The sequence below is a fragment of the Wyeomyia smithii genome, chromosome 2 (assembly GCF_029784165.1).
Source record: "Wyeomyia smithii strain HCP4-BCI-WySm-NY-G18 chromosome 2, ASM2978416v1, whole genome shotgun sequence".
NCBI classification, from domain to species: Eukaryota; Metazoa; Arthropoda; class Insecta; order Diptera; family Culicidae; genus Wyeomyia; species Wyeomyia smithii.
The window spans coordinates 209,259,172-209,279,148 of record NC_073695.1 but is presented as its reverse complement, the minus strand read 5'-3'; the positions used below and the strand labels follow the sequence as shown (position 1 = coordinate 209,279,148).

The window sequence follows — 19,977 nt, the reverse complement described above, 5'->3', positions numbered from 1 at the left end:
TGCATCCAAACCCCTGAGGTGACCAACCTCAGGGAGTGTGGGGTTGGTTTGAATCAGTGACCGGACCCACTAAAACCCCTTCAGTCTCCAGCCCATAATACTCCCCGGGACCACCGCTAGGTATTGCTTCGGGGAGCGGCTTTTGTGCTCTGTGCACCCTCTTGGTTCTTTAGGTCTTTTTGCTAACTTAGCTAACTAACCTGGAGACTGGCCGTTAGCTAACACTGGCGTGTCGGTGGTCAACCTGTCGCCTGTTTTGCAATTCTAAAACTATTTGAGAGGCGGCTGTACAAACCGCCCTCCAAATGTTTGGGTCTTTACACATCCTCCGAACTAGGTTGTCCGGAGTGGTGTCTGGCCCGCTCACTACCATCATGTCGCTCCGCGCATGCACAAAACGAGGGCACACGAAGAAGACATGCTCAGCAGTCTCTTCCGCATCCGCGCACTCGGGACACATGGGGGACCCCGCATGCCCGAATCTGTGTAGATACTGCCTAAAGCAACCATGGCCTGACAGAATCTGTGTCAGATGGAAGTTCACTTCTCCATGGCGCCTCCCGACCCATCCGGATACATCCGGAATAAGTCGATGCGTCCATCTACCCTTCGCGGAATTGGACCACTCCTGCTGCCATCTGATCATCGAGAATGATCTTCTGGTACCTCGTATGCCCCTTGTGTCACGTTGATCGAAGCATTCTACGTCCTCCTTAATGGCTATGCTGATAGGCAACATGCCGGACAGGACGCAGATTGCGTCGTATGACACAGTTCGATACGCGCTCGCAACCCTCAGGCACATGAGCCTGTAGGTACTTTCCAACTTACTCCGATGTTTACTAGTACCTAGTGCTTTGGACCACACTGGCCCGCCATATCTCAGTATGGACGAAGTCACGCTAGCTAGAAGTTTCCGCTTGCTGCCGTACACTGCTGAGCTATTGGACATCATGCGAGATAATGCTGCAATAGCCATTGAAGCCTTCTTGCAGGCATATTCGACATGGCTCCCGAAGGCGAGCTTGTCATCGATCATCACCCCCAGCAGCTTCAGGGAGCGCTTAGAGGCGATGGTGCAATTCCCGACACTGATCAACGCCTGTTGCTTCGACTTGCGGTTATTGACAACTGAAATCTCCGTCTTATGATGCGCCAGCTCCAGTTTTTTGGAGCGCATCCAGTCCTCGACGACGCTTATAGAGTGCGAAGCCGTCAACTCAACCTCCTCGATCGACTCGCCGTAGACCTCAAGTGTGATGTCGTCCGCAAATCCAACGATCACAACCCCTTGGGGGAGCTTTAGTTTCAGCACTTCATCGTACATGATATTCCACAGTACCGGGCCCAGGATGGAACCTTGTGGAACCCCTGCGGTAATTGGGACACATTTTTGACCCTCGTCTGTGCTGTAAACTAGCACACGATTCTGGAAATAATTTTCCAGAATCCTGTACAAAGACACCGGAATGTCTAGTTTCCGAAGCGAGTGGGCTATGGAATCCCAGCTAACACTATTGAACGCATTTTTCACGTCCAACGTGACGATTGCGCAATAGCGAATGCCCCATCTTTTACGCTGGAGTGCTACCTCTGCTGTTTTGGTGACGGACAGAATAGCATCCACCGTAGACTTGCCTTTTCGGAAGCCGAACTGGTTACTCGACAGACCGTTTGCACATTCGGTGTACCTAACCAGTCTATTGAGAATAACCTTCTCGAGCACCTTACCCGCCGTATCGAGCAGACATATCGGTCTGTATGCCGACGGGTCACCAGGTGGTTTCCCTGTCTTCGGCAATAAGACCAGCTTCTGTCGCTTCCATCTGTCTGGGAATGTACAGTCATCCAGGCACTTCTGCATGACTTCCCGAAATAGTCTGGGGGCCTCTTTGATGGCCTTCTTCACAGCCAGATTCGGAATCCCATCCAATCCCGGTGCCTTGCTCACCTTCAGGGAGTTGGCGATCGCGATGAGTTCCTCATTCGTAACCGTTTCCGCCTCCTCTGCCTCGGCACGGCTAACGCCGTCACTCATATATTGGGTGTATATATATATATATATATATATATATATATATATATATATATATATATATATATATATATAAAACAATTTGATTCTTGTCGGTGAAAACTACTACCTTCGAGTCATTTATAAATAAACAAACATGTCTGTAAATGTATGCACTTATCTTAGCCATTGAATCAGCTTTCAGCAAACCAAACATGCCTCCGCTCGCACGCAAACAAGTATAGGCAACTTGTTTCTATGGTTACAACTGCCGCTCTCTCAGTTTCTGCCTCTCAGCAGATCGTGCCGTCGGCGGAGAATAAGCTTGCACACTACCGTATCAAAGGAAAGTCACCAACACAACACTGCGCTTTAAAAGCAGCCATTTGCTAGGCGACAAATTGTGAAAATAACGGCAATAAAACTTTAAATTTCCAGATCGTTTTACTTCCAAATCACTTTTAAAACACTGTCATAATACTCGAAACACTTTTACCCACAATTACCACACGAAATTCACAATTTATCGTGCTATATACCACAATAAAACGCGTATCACGGACACAATAAATAAAGCGTCTACACACGTCGCCAGCGATGCCAGCTCCCCTCCTTTTTAAATCCTGCGCACCTAGTTGCTTTTGAAGAATTTCACCAAAGGAGATTTGAAAACTTCGAATTTACGGCGAGTCTTTACAATTTTACTAAATTTCATCGAAATATTTTGCTGACATAGTCACAAGAATAAGGGGTTCGATCAGCCGTTAGGAATTGTTAAGGTAAATTAAGTAACTAACTATAAGAAAGTGTGAAACAGTTTTGAGTAAATAAATTTTTCTTTGTAGAGGAAAGAAATTTAGTAGCTATCATATTATTTTGCATCGTTTATCATTTGCAACAATGCAGACAGCCCCCGCTCTTAACTTTAAAAATCTCCGGGCATGATATCCATCACTGGTGGCAAGATTCGATACATTTACCTAAAAAAGTAAAAGGATTTTTTTTTGTCACTCTATAGACATTCTTACGATTTGAGGGTTTCAAGTTTACTTCACAAAAATCGAGTATTGTTAAGGTCCTTTTTTGTAATTTTCATTTTTTAGTCGAAACATGACACTGGAATTGTGTTTGTGAAACAAAAATCAAACCCTTGCGTTACAAAAGAAAAGCGAAACATTGAAAATTTCAAAAAATGAAAATGTATCAGAAAGGTTTACTCTGGCAAGTGAACAAGATTAATTTTATGAGCTTTGCCATTTCCTTAAAATCTTTTTCAATAATACATAAACAATCATTTCACCTTATTTTCTACTTCTATATAACATAACAAGAAAAACTGAGATGCAATCGAAGTATAACAGAGATTGTGTAAGTATTTTATTGGTTGATGAGAAAAATTATTAGATGATGGTAAAACAATCACTAATCGTAATGCCGAAATCATCATCTACCCTACATAGTGCAAGTTGGAATGATGCGGTAATAAACATATAAACCAGAGTAAGGAACCGAAGTGGTTCAAAACCACTGTGGTGTCCGCTGGCTGGCTGGGTTAGCTACTCACGGTAGTGGTAGACTCTTGGAGGCAATCAACTGATCTACTTGTTTTCCCATTTGGTGTATTTAAAACTGCTTCGTTTGCTCACATACATTTGCAAATAAACGGCAAACTGTTTTTTTTTTGTTCATCTATAATTTATTTGACACGGCACAAATACAATTTAATGTTTAACGGCGCCAATTATATCTGGTAGCTTACTTTCTAAAGTATCTTAATAACTAAAAGCAAATTTTTTATCCTCGCTGCCGACTACGAGCTGAAACTAAATGTAATTTAAAGCTATATTATTTTGCATTAAAAGCACTGGTTTACTGTATGATGGTTTTCATTGCCATAGGTAAACACATGTTCCGCTGCTGGGCCAAGATATTACGGACTGACATATTGGGTTGTCTCCCTCGGGCCTTGAGAGTATCGTGCGGGTCTGATTGCTGTTTCCGGATCCGGGGTCTTAACGTGTTCTTGTCGTTAGGCTGGATGCAGGCGGAAGGGGGTAGGACTAAACTGGGGCGTGGATGGATTTCAGGAAAACGTATATAAGGGACATGTAGGATAGGTCACGGCTTGCCAAGACATCACGAACAGGAACAGCCGACTGCCTACCTTCGACCTGCAGGGAAGCTATTAATTTAGACCTGGCGTCACGGTGTACAGGGCATGACCAAACAACGTGCTCTATGTCGTGATAACCTTCACCACAGGCACAGATACCACTTTCCCCGAGCCCAACACGACGGAGATGCGCGTCAAATCTATAGTGATTGGACATAAGCCGGGACATCACGCAAATGAAATCCCGACCTACATCCAACCTCTTGAACCACGGGTTCGTCGACACCTTGGGGATTATGGAATGTAACCACCTTCCCAGTTCCCCTCTGGTCCAAGCATTTTGCCAACTGATGATCGTATTCTGACGTACAAATGAGAAAAATTCATTAAAGGCAATTGGTCTTTCATAAATTCCACCGTTTGTTGCGCCCACCTTAGCCAAAGAGTCCGCTTTCTCACTGCCCGGTATCGAGCAGTGAGAAGGGACCCACGCTAAGGTAATCTGAGTAGATTTTTCGGATAAAGCACTCAGATGTTCCCGTATTTTCCCCAGGAAATACGGAGAGTGCATAACATCTTTCATCGATCGGAGAGCCTAAATGGAACTGAGACTGTCCGTAAAGATGAAATAATGGTCCGTGGGCATTTTTTCGATAATCCCTAGGGTGTACTGAATTGCAGCCAATTCTGCGACGTAAACAGAAGCAGGATTATCAAGCTCATGGGAGACGGTTAAATTGTTATTGAAAATACCGAAGCCAGTGGACCCATGAAGAAGTGATCCGTCAGTGTAGAACATATTGTCGCAGTTGATGTTTCGATATTTATTGGAAAAAATTTTGGGGATCTGCTGCACGCGTAAATGATCCGGGATTCCACGAGTTTCTTCTATCATGGATGTATCGAAAAACACAGTAGAATCAGAAATATTTGATAAGTCGACACGATTTGGAATATTCGAAGAAGGATTAATATTATGGGACATGTGATTGAAATACAATGTTATAAAACGGGTTTGAGAATTAAGTTCGATTAACCTTTCAAAATTTTCAATCACAGGACGGTTCAAGACCTCACATTTGATAAGAATGCGAGAAGACAGGTTCCAGAAGCGGTTTTTCAATGGTAGTGCTCCAGCTAAGACCTCCAAACTCATCGTATGGGTCGACTGCATGCAACCCAAGGCGATACGCAAACAACGATATTGTATTCGCTCCAGTTTGATCAAATGTGTGTTTGCTGCGGAGCGGAAGCAGAAACACCCGTTCTCAATGACAGACAATATCGTTGTTTGGTAAAGCCTTATAAGGTCTCCTGGGTGGGCTCCCCACCATTGTCCGGTTATTGTACGAAGAAAATCCACTCTTTGTTGACATTTTTTCATCAGATACCTAACGTGACAACCCCAGGTGCCTTTAAAGTCGAACCAGACACCAAGATATTTGTTTACCAAAACCTGAGAAATCGTTTTACCCATTAATTGTGTTTGAAGCTGAGCAAGTTCATGCTTTCTAGAAAAAACTACTATCTCAGTCTTCTCCGGAGAGAATTCGATACCTAGCTGTAAAGCCCAAGCAGACAAATTGTCCAAGGTATCTTGCAATGCTCCTTGCAAATCGGCAGCTTTGGCTCCTGTAACAGAGATGACACTGTCGTCTGCAAGTTGTCTTATCGTGCATGAATTTGCCAGACATTCGTCGATGTCATTTACATAAAAATTGTAAAGAAGGGGGCTTAAACATGAGCCCTGGGGAAGACCCATGTAGCTAATGCGAAAAGTTGCCAAATCGCCGTGCGTGAAATGCATGTGCTTTTCGGACAGCAAATTGTGCAAAAAATTGTTCAAAATTGGAGAAAATCCTTGTCGGTGAAGTTTACCCGAAAGAATGTCAATAGAAACGGAATCAAAAGCCCCCTTAATGTCCAAGAACGCAGACGCCATTTGTTCTTTGCGAGCATACGCCAGCTGAATATCTGTTGAAAGCAACGCAAGACAATCATTCGTCCCTTTGGCACGGCGGAAGCCAAATTGAGTATCTGATAGTAGACCATTTGATTCGACCCAGTGGTCTAAACGACGGAGTATCATTTTTTCCATCAATTTCCGGATACAGGATAGCATTGCAATCGACCTATAAGAGTTGTGATCAGAAGCTGGTTTTCCTGGTTTTTGGATGGCGATCACCTTCACTTGCCTCCAATCCTGCGGTACAATGTTTTGCTCCAGGAACTTATTGAACAAGTTCAACAAGCGCCTCTTGGCATTGCCGGGTAGATTCTTCAACAAGTTGAATTTGATTCTATCTAACCCAGGTGCGTTATTGTTACAGGACAGGAGGGCAACTGAAAATTCTGCCATCGTAAAAGGTGATTCTATCGCGTCGTGACCCGGAGACGTATCGCGAACAAAGTTTTGCTCAGGAACAGAGTCCGGACATACTTTCCTGGCAAAATCAAATATCCACCGACTTGAAGACTCCTCGCTTTCGTTGACCGTTACGCGATTCCGCATTCTTCGGGCTGTGTTCCAAAGAGTGCTCATCGATGTCTCCCTTGACGTCTCGTTCACGAACCGACGCCAATATCCGCGTTTCTTTGCTTTAGCCAGGCTTTTAAGCTTGGTATTAAGCTCCGAATACCGTATATAGTCGTCGGGTATACCTCCCTTCTGGAAGGCCAAAAACGCGTCGGATCTTTGCGTGTAGACATCGGAGCACTCTTTGTCCCACCACGGAGTTGGAGGCCGCTCTTTGATCGTTACGCCGGGATATTTCTTCGTTTGGACTAGCAACGCGGCGTCAAGGATTAAGCCCGCGAGGAGGTTGTATTCTTCAAGTGGTGGGTGATGTTGAATCGACTCGACCGCTTTTGAAATCATTTCCTCGTATAACTTCCAATCGACATTCCGTGTGAGGTCATACGGAATGTCAATTGGTCGCATGCGAGTTGAACCGTTAGTAATTGAAATAAGAATAGGCAGATGGTCGCTACCGTGAGGATCGAGGATTACCTTCCATGTGCAATCCAACCGTAGCGACGTCGAACATAAGGATAGATCCAAAGCGCTTGGGCGCGCTGGAGGTTTCGGGATACGTGTCATTTCACCGTTGTTTAAAATAGTCATGTCGAAGTCATCGCAAAGGTCATAGATTAAAGAGGAGCGGTTATCATTGTCAGGGAAACCCCAAGCCACACCATGAGAGTTGAAGTCTCCCAAAATCAAACGTGGCGAGGGAAGAAGTTCTATTAAATCAAAGAGCAGCCGTTGCCCATCCTGTGCTCTGTGAGGAATATATATTGAGGCAATACAAAGCTCTTCACCTTGTATTGTCATTTGACATGCGACAACTTCGATGCCTGGAATCGAGAGGAGGTTAATACGATAGAAAGAATAGCACTTTTTAATCCCTAAAAGTACTCCTCCATATGGGGTGTCTCGATCAAGGCGAATAATATTAAAATCATGGAAGTTGAGATCAATATTTGAAGTAAGCCAAGTTTCACAAAGGGAAAATCCATCGCATTGGTTTCTATTTATAAAAACTTTAAATGAATCTATTTTTGGTAAAATACTTCTACAATTCCACTGTAAGACAGAGATAGAATCCTTCGTATACGCAGATGAATTAGGCATCGAAGGATACAATCGCGGCAAGGAGGGGCCATTAGGCAGTCAACTGCTTCAAAAATGATCTAACTGTTGGGAGGAATGCTGTAAGAAAAATTTCAATTGGATCGGGTACATTGAAAGTTTCAAAAATCCAGTCCACAATGTCAAAAATTTCACTAATCCAGAGTTTGTTTCATCAACTGGGAGTGCAAAAGGAACAACTGGGGTTTTAGATGATCCTGGCAGTGCTGGGAACTCCTTCTGGGACTTTAAATTTGCAAGCCCAGGAGGAGTTTGCTTCGGTTTTTCCTCAGCACTGTTTGGTTTGTTTGTAACTTTCATTTCATTTTGGGAAATCTTAGGACCTTTTCGGGGAAGTTTAGGAGAGGAAATATTTTTCCTCTTTCTAGACGCCCCAGGATTGGCATAAGTTGTTCCCGCTGGTGAATCGTCAGAATCGGTTTCATCAGAGGACAACAGATCAAAGGGGTTCGATGTTATGGTAGAAGTGGTCACGGTCTTCTTCAGCATCTCAGCGTAAGATCGCTTTGAACGCTCCTTAAGTGACCGCTTGATTTTATCTCTGCGCTGCATGTACACCGGGCATGTGGAGAGCTCATGCTGATTTTCCCCGCAGTGAATACAGTTTTCAGCATTTACACTGCAAGAATCGTCCGCATGAGTTTCTCCACACTTGCTACATCGTGCCTTATTGCAGCAGTAGGCGGCTGTGTGGCCTAGCTGCTTGCAATTGGTGCAATTCATAACACGGGGTACATACAATCGCACAGACAAACGAACCCGATCGATCGAGACGTGGCTAGGGAGAGCAGATCCGGCAAACGTAACACGAAACGAGTCTGATGGAGTGTACACTTTTGTGCCGTTGACAAGAGACACAGACCGCAATTGCTTGCAATCTATGATCTTTACTTTTACGTCGTGACACAAAGCATTTTTGAAGCAGCCAAAACCGCTTGCCAAGATACACTCGACCGACAGACTCGAATCGGTTATGACACCGTCGATCTCCACGTCTCGTGCGGGTATATAAACGCGATACTCGCGTGTGAAAAGCTCGGAGCGAGCAATAGCGTTGACCTGTTCCAGGTCGCTGACCACGACACGGAGCTTGTTGGGTCTGTTGGGTTTCGATTTCGGTCCTGCTTTTGGCCGAAAGAAAACAGTAAAGCTGCCCTGAGATCCGTCCGGGTAAAGCCTGGTGCGAGGGGGGACTGGAGAATTAACAGAGGAAGGGTTGGCAGGAGGGACAGGGTCGGAGGGGTTCGGGGTTGGTACATCCATCGCGCTAAATCTAGCGCACTAGCGCCGACAGAACACGTACCTCTTTACTTCTCCTTTCAGCAGGATTGGTTGTCCGAACGGTCGAAGCTGCAGCCGTTACAGCCAGCAGCACCAATACAGCAGCTCCAAACAGCCACCAGCAGCGAGCCGGGTGTGTGATCACTCAGCACAGCGACACAACTCGCTGTCAACTGTTGGCTTCTTCTTTTTCCTCCTTTGTGTTGAGATTCTCGTCCACTGCTGTAGCACAAATCACTTAGCAGCCAAATCGGCTTACGCACAAGCAAACAGCCACGATGCGAAACAGTTGCACAAAGGCGGGCGACCTTGAACCTTCACTCGACCAGGCAAACAATGCCAACACTTGCTCGCGCGTCTTTTGTTTTATATTCTATCGGAGCGATCACCAAACACATCCGATACTGATGCGTGTTCGGCACAGAATGAAACTGTTTTTTGTGTGAGTTTTGCTTAGTAAAAATACGTACCTAATTAATTTTTTGTTCATCCGTTCATAGCAGATCTATGTTATAAATGCATAAAAAATATTCAGAATTTCATTCCGTACTTTTTACAACTAAAGTTTGGTTTGTCACAAAGCATCTGATGAGTAAATCAAATAAAATCAATATCGATAGTCAATAAAACGAGGGGACCCTTGCCACTTGGTTGTGCAAACCGTTGTTATTGAACAAACTTTGGTTGATTGATTATGTGAAAGCAATTGGCAAAAGCAACTGCTTTATACTTGCACCTTACAAGGTACTGTAAAGCCTTCGTTAGTCTGCTGTAATTAGAATTATTACATATATCATAAGGCACGCGCTCACTAACTGCCACACGTAACTGCAATTCGGTGTGCGTTAGTGCCGGTCTCATTTGCATCCTCCGGTTGGCCTAAGGCCGACGTGGACACCACCGTCGTCGTCATCGTCGTCAACACTCTAGCACCGTTTTCTTAGCCGAGTCCGATTATATCTGTATCGAGTGCGGAAAACTGGTTCCAAACGAAAGGGAATCAGTTTAGTTTACCGTGTCAGCCGAACGGCTAGTTACTATGATCAACAACAACCTAACCGTCGCTCGCCATCGCGTGCAGCTCACCACCGTCGATGCACTAGCCACCAGCGACAACATCGGTTAGATCTTGACGGGAGATCGAGTCGGGCCTGCTCCTTGATCTAATACTAATACCGGCAAAGAGCAAGGTTTTGAAAGGCCTTCCGCACTCATAACGAAAATCGAAAACCACCTGACAATGCGCTGCTTTTATGAAAGTTATCAGTTTGCAACTTAATAGTCAGAAGCACTAACTGCTAAGTATCATCGTTTTAGCTTGGGATTCGCCAGGCAGAAGAACGTGAGACGTCTGCAATTTGAACTTTTCGCTACTGGGTAATGCTTGGTTTGGAAGTTGGAAAGATCACTCCTAAATTATAGTTTTAGGCGGTGTTGTAATCGAATTCGTAACCATATTCGACACCAATAAATCTCGTCTCTCGATTAGGAGTGTAGTGGATGGCCGCTGGCACGCATAGCACAAGGTTTAACGTCTTCCTTCTATCCCAACCAACGATGACGTGACACTGCACTTGTCGGTAGTAGATTACCATAAGCTTTTGTATAAGTGGCTAATGCTACAGAAGGTATTCTGCCGGTGGCTTTGGTATTAAATAGTGAATGTAGCCAGTTTGCTCTAGTTCAACAGTTCAAGTGAAATAACAATGTCAATTCACTTGAAGGCAGTAATCAAGAAACGGTTAAGATTTATGGAAAAATTATTCTCTGACACTCCTAACAATGTTTGTACTAATTAAGCGTAAACTCGGAGATAAATGAGGCGCAGGTGCTATTATCGATTCTAATGTGGAATTCTATAGGAAACATTCGCGGATTAATCTGAATGATTATTTTAAGTCCCTTTCAAATCACTCATTAATAAATGATTAATGGGCGATCTAGTTTCGGTCATACCGGTGGTCTGAAATTTGAACTTGACTCTAACAGTGTCATTCGTGATCGACAAAAAATTTGTTTTCTCGCTGTATATTTTTTTAAAGAGCAATATTAGTTCCCTACTACCTAGTCATTTTTAAACTGCTTTTCGATAGGTTCGCCACAGAAGGCAGAATCAGAAAAGGCAGAATCACGAAAGGAAGAAGCACGAAAGGCAGAATCATGAAAAGCAGAACTCTATGACCGTCCACACAAGGCAGAATATTTCAAAAGGCAGAATTTCGAAGGGCACGGAAGGCAGAATCACTGGTAGCAAAACCTGACTCACGATAGCCAAGTGCGTGATGGCAAATTGGTGCGAATCCTGGTAACGGTATCGAAGCTGCTACTCTATATTTATTATTTAATATTATTTGGTAACCAGACATAATAACTGGTCGCAAGCAATGACCAGTTTTGATGGAAGCTGCAAATCAAGCCTAATTATAAGATCCTAAATCCACAAACCGGTTTGGCTCAGGTCCTCAAGACTCTCACGGCATCGCGGAGAGGAATTTTCAGATGATAGGTATAACTTACACTAGTCTCAACGGCTTGTTGGTTATAATTAACATACAACATTCATGCAGCGAAGACGCATAATCGACTGATCTACTGGTTTTCTATGATTATTGAAACAGGTTTTCTTTCCCTAAGTTAAGTCCGGACGAGCGGTAGCGAATAAGGACAGCATACACTTGGACAATAGAGTCAGCAGAAGGCCGCGAGTGTGTGTGTTGTTAAAAAGAAAATAGACCATTTTTTTATTCTGCCATTCGTGCTCTTTATAATTCTACCATTCGTTATTCTGCCTTATGAAATATTCTGCCTTTCGTGATTCTGCCTTTTGACTTTCTGCCTTTCGTAGGAGACCCTTTTCGATACAGCTAAATGTTGCTGAGTTACAATAAATAAAGTGTATGCCGAAATACAAACACAGAGTCGAAAAAATTTCTCCACCTTCGGAAAATCCTGAGTTTGTAAAGCCAAAAATACGTTTGCCAAGTTTTATTCAAACCAGAAAAAGTCGGTTAAAACTTTTTGTATTCAGATCATTTTGACTGGAACGCTGTACCGTGCTGGATCGAAACCCGTACATTATCGAAATCCGTACACCGTGATGTTTTTCTTCAGTTTTAAGCAATATAAAAATGAAAATTCATATGATGATTACATGTACAATATAAATGTAACTATCATATGAACTTTCATTTTTATAATGCTTAAAACTGAAAAAACATCAAGGTGTACGGATTTCGATACTGTATGGGTTTCGATCCAGCACGGTATAGAGTTCCAAAATGTTCAAAGTTACAAATTTGCATTGACGTTTAACGATTTTTCTCATTACAATCGTTTGCATCAGAAATCGTTCAATGACATAAAGTATTGGCGACCTCTATTTCTTCAACACGTAAAAAAAAAAACAAACAAAATTCAAAGCATTCAAGTTAGTTTTTAGAGCTCACACTTCCGTTTTACGGATTTGTAGACTGTTTTAGCTGGATGTTCCATGCGAAGAATATAGGGGCTGAGATGAATAATGGAACGATTCCCCTACAAAAATTTTAAGAAATAGCAAAAAAATGAGTATTTTTAATTGAATATTGAAGACCATATTTTTTTGGTAATGTATGACAAGTGAAACGAAAAAGGCATGTGGAAGACCTTTAAGACAAAATTTAAAATAGAAAAAAATGTTGTTACCATGTCTAACCAGTCCACTTTTTTCGTATAATTAGTACAAGAGAAATAACTTCACTCACCTTTTACTCAAAAAAATTGAGGAAAGTTTGAATTTGTTTAAGATGTCCCATCCAAATTGAAGTAGAATTTTATTTCGTTTCCTTTCGATACTCAAAACTTTCACAGCGACATATTATGAAGATAAACAGAACTGCTTCATTCTGTAGCAAATCATATCAATTAATCTTTTTTTGTAATAACAGTTTCAAGGTTTTGTTGACTAAGCAACTTTGTATTTTTTTTCAATTTCTCTGTTCTAATGCTTGAAAAGAACTGAGGTTAATCGAAAAAAAAACGAATATACTTTAAAGTTTTTTTTTATCCGATACGTTACGTGTAGAAAAATCCACGTGAAAAATCCCGTTTGTTCCGAAATCCGCGTAAAAAACACGTACATTCTGAATCCGCTTATAAAAACTTCATTGCTAAAGGTTTACGGTTTTTTACACAGGGGAAGAGGGGAGGGATGATCAGCGTCATGTAACAAAAAATATTGGCTTTCGCATTTCAGCATTTTCATTCACCAACCCAGAGCAGAGGTATTAACTCATTTCTCTTAGTCTTTTTCGAAAAACTGCCAGATTTCAATAAACAATAGACAAAATTATAGACAAAAAACTGATTTTAAGAAAGGGTGTTCCACAAAAGACTATATTCTGTCGTGTCCAATGTACAGATAGGACATCGCTGTATTCAGCAATTGTTTTTCTTTTTAATTTTTCCACAACTTTGCTGAAGGAAGCAATCTGGTTTATTGAAAATTAGAAAAAAATTGTTTTACCTAACTGTTAGGTGGATTGATCGAGAAACCGGAAACGCCAGAAGTAAGACATTGAGTACATTAAATCAACTTTTCACAGTCAAATCTAGAGCGATCACGATTTTTCGAATCAAAATATAAAGGCAGTATTTCATGATTCGAATTGTTTAGGGGCCATCCACATACCACGTGGACAGCTTTGGGGGGGGGTTGGCTAATGTCCACGGTCCATACATTTTTTTTCAAATTTATATGGGCAGTTGTCCACGGAGGGGGAGGGGGGGGGTCAAAATCGTTAAAAATCTGTCCACGTGGTATGTGGATGGCCCCTTAATGTTTTTCTAAACGTTTGAAGTGAATAACTTTTCTAAGAAAGAAATTAACTGAACTATATAAGTCACACAGTAACTCAAAATTCAACTATTTGTGGAAAGAACGGAGGGAGGGTGTCTTCTATAACGGTACGTAATTTTTATGGGGGTAGGCGTTTGCGTTACGTTTTGTTACATATGAGAGGGGGCGGCGGTCAAAATACTAAGTTTTTTGTGTTACGTAATTTATAGATGTCGCCATGGTAAAAATCTGCAAAGGAATGCTTAATACGCAGCATAAGCCCAAGTGTAAAAGTCGCTTAACCTAAGCCTGTGTGATCACATAAAGAAGTGGTCAACAATAACGTTTTCTCAAATATTCTCAAAAATGTCAAAGTTTCATTCAGTTTTTTATTAGAATAAATTGTACTTTCTGAGTAGAAAAAAATCCATCCACAATCGTCTCAAACGAAAATCATTAGAAATGATGTTCGACTCCGATTTAGTTGGACTATAGCACAACGAGTGGGAGCCAAACTAAACATGACCCAACGAGCGAAATCGAATGTACTTTGATCTAAAAGAAGAATTCGAAAAATGCAATACGGATGATATTAATCGCCAAAAGCGCGAGTGAGGCTCAGGAACCCAGCTAGAATTTAAACAAATACGTTTCTCTCCTGGAAGGATTTGAACAAATCTGGTTGTATTCTAGTAACATTTCAACAGTGATTTTTTGTTGAAAATATGGACACTTTAGACTTGGAGATTCAAACATAGCTTCAAATATAATTTACATGTAGAATACATATAAGCATTTTCAGGGTAATCGCTCCTATATTCATCTCGACGCTCTTATTTGTCCAATTTACCGACAAATTTTTTTTGAAAGTAAAAATAATTTTGAAAGTAAAAGTAATTTCAATTTTACCTCTCGGTTGAGTTTAGTGGTCTTTAGTTTTACTTTGAAAAAAAAATTAAGGAAGTTGTTTTTAGACACGACCGAAATGTCAACCCCAGACACGAATGCACACAATAAGTGTAAAGTGTCTTTAATAAAATAAATAATAATCAATGTCAATGTGGAATTAGAACAGCCTGCCTTATGTCATTGTGTTTCCAGGCGGTAAATTTCAGTGATACCTCTCTTTCAACTCTCTTCAATTAACTTCTATTCACCCAGGTTACTAATAACCATGAAGAGAAGTATTGATTTTGGATTGCCATTTACCGATAACACGGAATGATTTTAGTCATCGTGTCATTTTCAGCTCCGCGCACACTACAAGCAAGCAAGCAAACAATAAGCATAATGATCATACCAACACACTACCGGCCCACTCACTACTAATAGGTGGCTGAATAGCTGAAAGCAAACGCAACGCGACAAATCCGGACAAAATTACTAACATGTTAGAATATGCTGCGGTCCACTGGTTGGTCCATCTGATGTGAAACGCTGCGATCGAATGAGTCGCCTGCTCAGCCTTGTTGTGGGTTGAGCCAGTTTCCAGTAGGAGTCAACCTTTTTTTGCTGCAGTTTATGTTGTTTATGCAATGAGGACTACATTTCTGCATGTTAGCTTTTATACGTGACTACTGAGAGTTAAACGTCTGGACTTGCCTTTGTGGATTAGAGCGTGTAAAACAACAATAACAACCAACCGGGTATGAAGTCAATTCGTTTGTATACTTTAGCGTCGGCTTTACTGGGGAAGGAGTCCTTGTTTCAGCTTTGATTTGTTGAAACTTGCATTCAATAAGGCTCTACTTTTTTCAATAGTACAATGGTTAGCATAAAAAATCACAGTTTTCTATATTTTGGTGGACGCATAGATTTTGCGAAAACATACAAATAAAAAAAAAAAGCATGAAAAGTGATTATACAGAAACAATATTTCAATATGCTCTTTGTAAGCACAGATTACCCTCAACTCTGTGCCTCTACTTAAGGGGTAATATCTACTAAATGCTCAAAAAAACAAGGCTTTTTTCATGAATTTTTTTACAGGACATTTGAGATGTAAGGTATATAAAAAACATATCATTGGATTGAGCAACTCTTGCAGAATAGAAAAAATATTTTTATTGCTGTTTAAAGCCCCTAATAATTTTTTTACCTTCAATCAGCTATCCCTGCGCTGTAAAGTTGTCCTTCCTGGGTTTTATTTTCCTCTTCTTCCTGTTTGTCATCTGATGTATGGCTGCGCCTAGCCTCTTTCGCGATATCAGACATGCGATGGTCAGCGACTTTGACTTTGATCCCACGCAAAGCTCAAACTTGTCACTCATATTTAAGTACTTTTGAATATAACTCACAGTTAAAAAGTATAGAAAAGCTCAAACAAAGAATGTACACAACGAGAACGGCTGATCGACTAAACAAAGGGAAATTGTGAGTAAACACGTTCTGTAGTGACGCTATAACGGTCAAAATTTGATGCAGAGACCTCTATACTTCAAATTTGAAATACGATAACGATCGTAGGTAACTAAGGTAGGTAACTGCTAGTTTACAAAGCCTCGAAATAAAAAGAAAAATGAACATCGCCAAATTAAACGGAAAATGTGATTTTGTAGTATAAAAGTTGTTCGGTAAAAATTTATTCAAACGAACTTTGAGTTATGATCTGTACATGGGCGATGTAGATGTTGATTGCTGGATAGTTTTAGCATGATTTAGGCCAATTAAAAAAAATGGCGAAAAAAGAGTTTTTTGGTAGATATTACCCCTTAACCGCTCAATTGGTGTCCCGCGCAGTGCTGCAAATTTTCGACACTGCAAAAGAAAGTGACAAAAACTGCAATTTCACTATCTCAAGTTGAAACGACCTTCAGCTTCAGCGGCATCAATTTTCAATGAAAGTCAGGTCATTGAAAGAAATGAGATGTCTGATTTATATCCGTAGCCGCAAGGTTACAGAGTCCGCTTTGTCAAGCGGATGGTCGTGGGTTCGAATCTTAGTAGAATCAGGCCATTCGATGTCAAAAAGGACTTTAAGTATGAATTTATTCTCAGGCTCGCCACCACTTACCCTTGCTTTACGCTGAATTCTATAATACCTTTGCGTGACTTCCTCTTAACAAAAAATAAGTCCCTCTTATCAATAAAACTGGCCAGAAGGACGCACGACGAAACTTCTCCAGGGAATTATTATTGGCGATATTTGGCAGGAGGAAGGAGGCTCGGTATAGAAAAACAGAGTAAGTGTGTAAAACGAGGGGAAGTACATTACACACAAGCACTGATCAAAAACAATAATAAGCATGCCACTTCTCAATAGCGGTATTGCTAAAAATAGAAGTGCGGGATACAGCAGACACCCGGGCATATCTCACAATAGATCAACGATTCTGGTCGCAGTGAGGAAGTCCATACAGGAAAAAAAATAATATCGAAAACAATTGATTCGAGCCAATTCATTGCATGAAGTCGATGAACTGTATGAGCATCTACATTCTCAACCGCATAAACATCGCTAAAGCAACACAGCGCAGTTGAGTTCCGAATCGGAATATAGCGCCAAGGCTTTGCTTTGGTTTTGTGTCAACCCGAGCCTTGCACGTTGAACGCAACATATGGCATACTAAATAGGAGACACTGATTTCTCTGCATGACAAGCCTCGGCCACATGTTGCCCGATTTGTGAAAAACTTAACCCTCAAACAACGAAATTATCCTGAAAATTCGGAAGTATTAAAAGCTTTTATATCTACTTAAATGTTATGACCAAGTTGTAGTTGTGTAAAATTCAAACTGAAATCCAAAGCATAGTTTTTTTAATTTCAACCATATGAAATTGATGTCATCTAGAAACTTTTAGAACTTGTTGCAAGATGGAGTAAAAATTATTAATAAATATTTTGAAAAAACAATTTTTTTGTACATTTTATTTTTGTATGTATATTTTTTTTGTATGTACATTAATCGTGTTGACTACAAACAACAGTTTCAAATGTGATTTAAATGAGAAATGCTCTTAGCGGACACATCCCTAGGTAAAAGTCAACTACTCCTCTAGTGTATAGACAACATTTTAGTAGAGATTTAAGTTTTCGGAGGTAAATTTTTCAAAGATTCCTCCTACTAAAATATAACGCTTGAGTCATGTAATATGCCATTCACTCATTTATTAAAATGCACCTTATACAGCAGAACTATCCCCTCATACCCCTTGTTTAAATTTTTGGAAATGGCTTTGTCTAGAACAACCTTCACCTTAATCAATGGAATATAAAATTGGCAAAATTGACTCCTTGATGTTGAAGAATAAGTTATTAGTTTGTTTATTTAGTTTTACGACCTTTTAACCTATTCGGTCAATCGGTTCGATGAAGAATAAGTGATTCTACTGAATAAGACGGAATTCACGGGCTGCTTTGAAGATGGGAAAAGGTTCTCGAAGCTGATGGACGATATTCTAAATGAAATACGTTTGTAATATTTTTTGTCATGGAGTCTCCTAAATGTTGTAACCCAATTATATATGTGTATACCAAGAGGTTTTTCAATTGCCATCTTGCTTTTTATTTTCACACGCTGTGTTTTGTTTCTATGAGAGGCAATAACCATCTTCTATTTAATCTAAGTCTTTCCACTTGAATAGTTTCAATGTGATTTTCGAAAGTATGTGCCAATTGATTAGTTGGTGATTAATGATGAAAAGATGATTATTCCCAAGTATTTATTACTGTCAGAAAAAAAAACACAATCCTCTTATATTGGTCAATTTGAACAATTAAACAGATTTGTGAGGAAAAATGGTTTTGCGCGAAAAAGGTGAAACTTAGTGCAACTCACCTCCAAAAAACAGAACACCTGGATTACACACTCAAGTATACACAACTAAATCCTTTGATTATACTTTAATTTATTTTATTTATTTTTTTTTAGTTTCACTCCGAAATTTCTGATACACTCCACTCGTGTCTCGTGACCACACGACAGTGCAACGTTTTCGTTTGTTTTACTTTTGGATTTCACTAGAACTTTTTTCAAAATAATGCTTCACAATCCACAAAACCGTGATCACAAGCCAAAATCGACAGCTAAAATACGGCACTCTGTTAACACTCTAGCTACCGACCCTGGGTCGAATTTAAATCACTCCACAGGCTTCGATTTCGCGCGAAACCTATTTCGAAATTGAAATTAAAAAATGCGCCAAAAACTCATCACTTGGCCGCACTCCAGCTCACTAAGCGCTACTTTCAAACGCTTACGACAATCGATCTTTAATCAACAAAACCATTTTAAGTTAATCAAACGCAAGGAAATTGCACGATCGCCGTAACGAATTCCGCTGAAATCGATCTCGCACACTCTTTTCTTGGCTTTTCGCCGTCGTCGTTTTGAGCAAGGCTCACCTCACCTATCCTAACGCCATAAATTTTCCGCCAGGTTGCAGAAGATTGCAATGTCAGACTGAACCAACCAAACCAATGAACGTGCAGTCGGTAGTACGCGTAAAAATCGACTAACTAGCCCGAACCCTGCGCAACCTGCTAGACAGCGCAGCTGCTAGACATAATTTGAGACCCGCAAAAGCACTCCAACGAGGAGAGCTGGTATCGTACGAAGTGGCGGAGGCAGACTTACTACTACTATTTTTTCGAGCGCCTCAGCGGTGCATTTAATGTCGCTTTCCGATTTTTATATACATATTTGTGGCACCAAGCAGCCGCATTCGTTCGTACCAGGTAGAGTGTGGACTAACCAGTCGGATAATGGTTAACTGATCGAATGAGATATATTCAAAGCTTGTACAATTATCGCGAAAAAAACACTTCAGAAAACACACTCATTACTCCACCAATACTAGCGACAAATCACACAATGAACCAATAAACTCGATCGCTAAAAAGTGAATGGAAAAAGGACAAACATAAAACAGCGAATGTGGGCAATGCAAACCTTATGCGACTACTCCGTCGCTACCCTTCTCCTACTCGCTGACTTTCATTGGACGAGAAAAAAAATTAAGTCACCGGCCGCTCTCCACAGCGTAAACCACAGAATCAAAACAAAACGGAGAAAAACATGCAACCCACTTCGTTAGCGGTAAATCAAACCCGACCACCAACTGGACACTCTGTTGCCGGGTTGGTCTGGTGAGAAAAAGC

The 19,977-nt window shown here is 41.0% G+C and overlaps 1 protein-coding gene across 8 annotated transcripts in view; it reads right to left on the bottom strand.

Moving 5' to 3' along the window:
- The window catches only part of LOC129723020 (mucin-2-like), a 176,114-nt gene extending 156,729 nt beyond the window's left edge, over positions 1 to 19,385 (bottom strand). For 4 of the 8 annotated variants that reach the window (XM_055676944.1, XM_055676947.1, XM_055676951.1 and 1 more), the window contains exon 1: positions 18,656 to 19,383. The gene's annotated coding sequence lies outside the window, so the exon portion shown is untranslated. Of the gene's footprint in view, positions 1 to 18,655 lie in introns of all 8 variants that reach the window. The other 4 variants (XM_055676945.1, XM_055676946.1, XM_055676952.1 and 1 more) reach the window with 4 other exon arrangements.
- Positions 19,386 to 19,977: the final 592 nt, after the last annotated feature.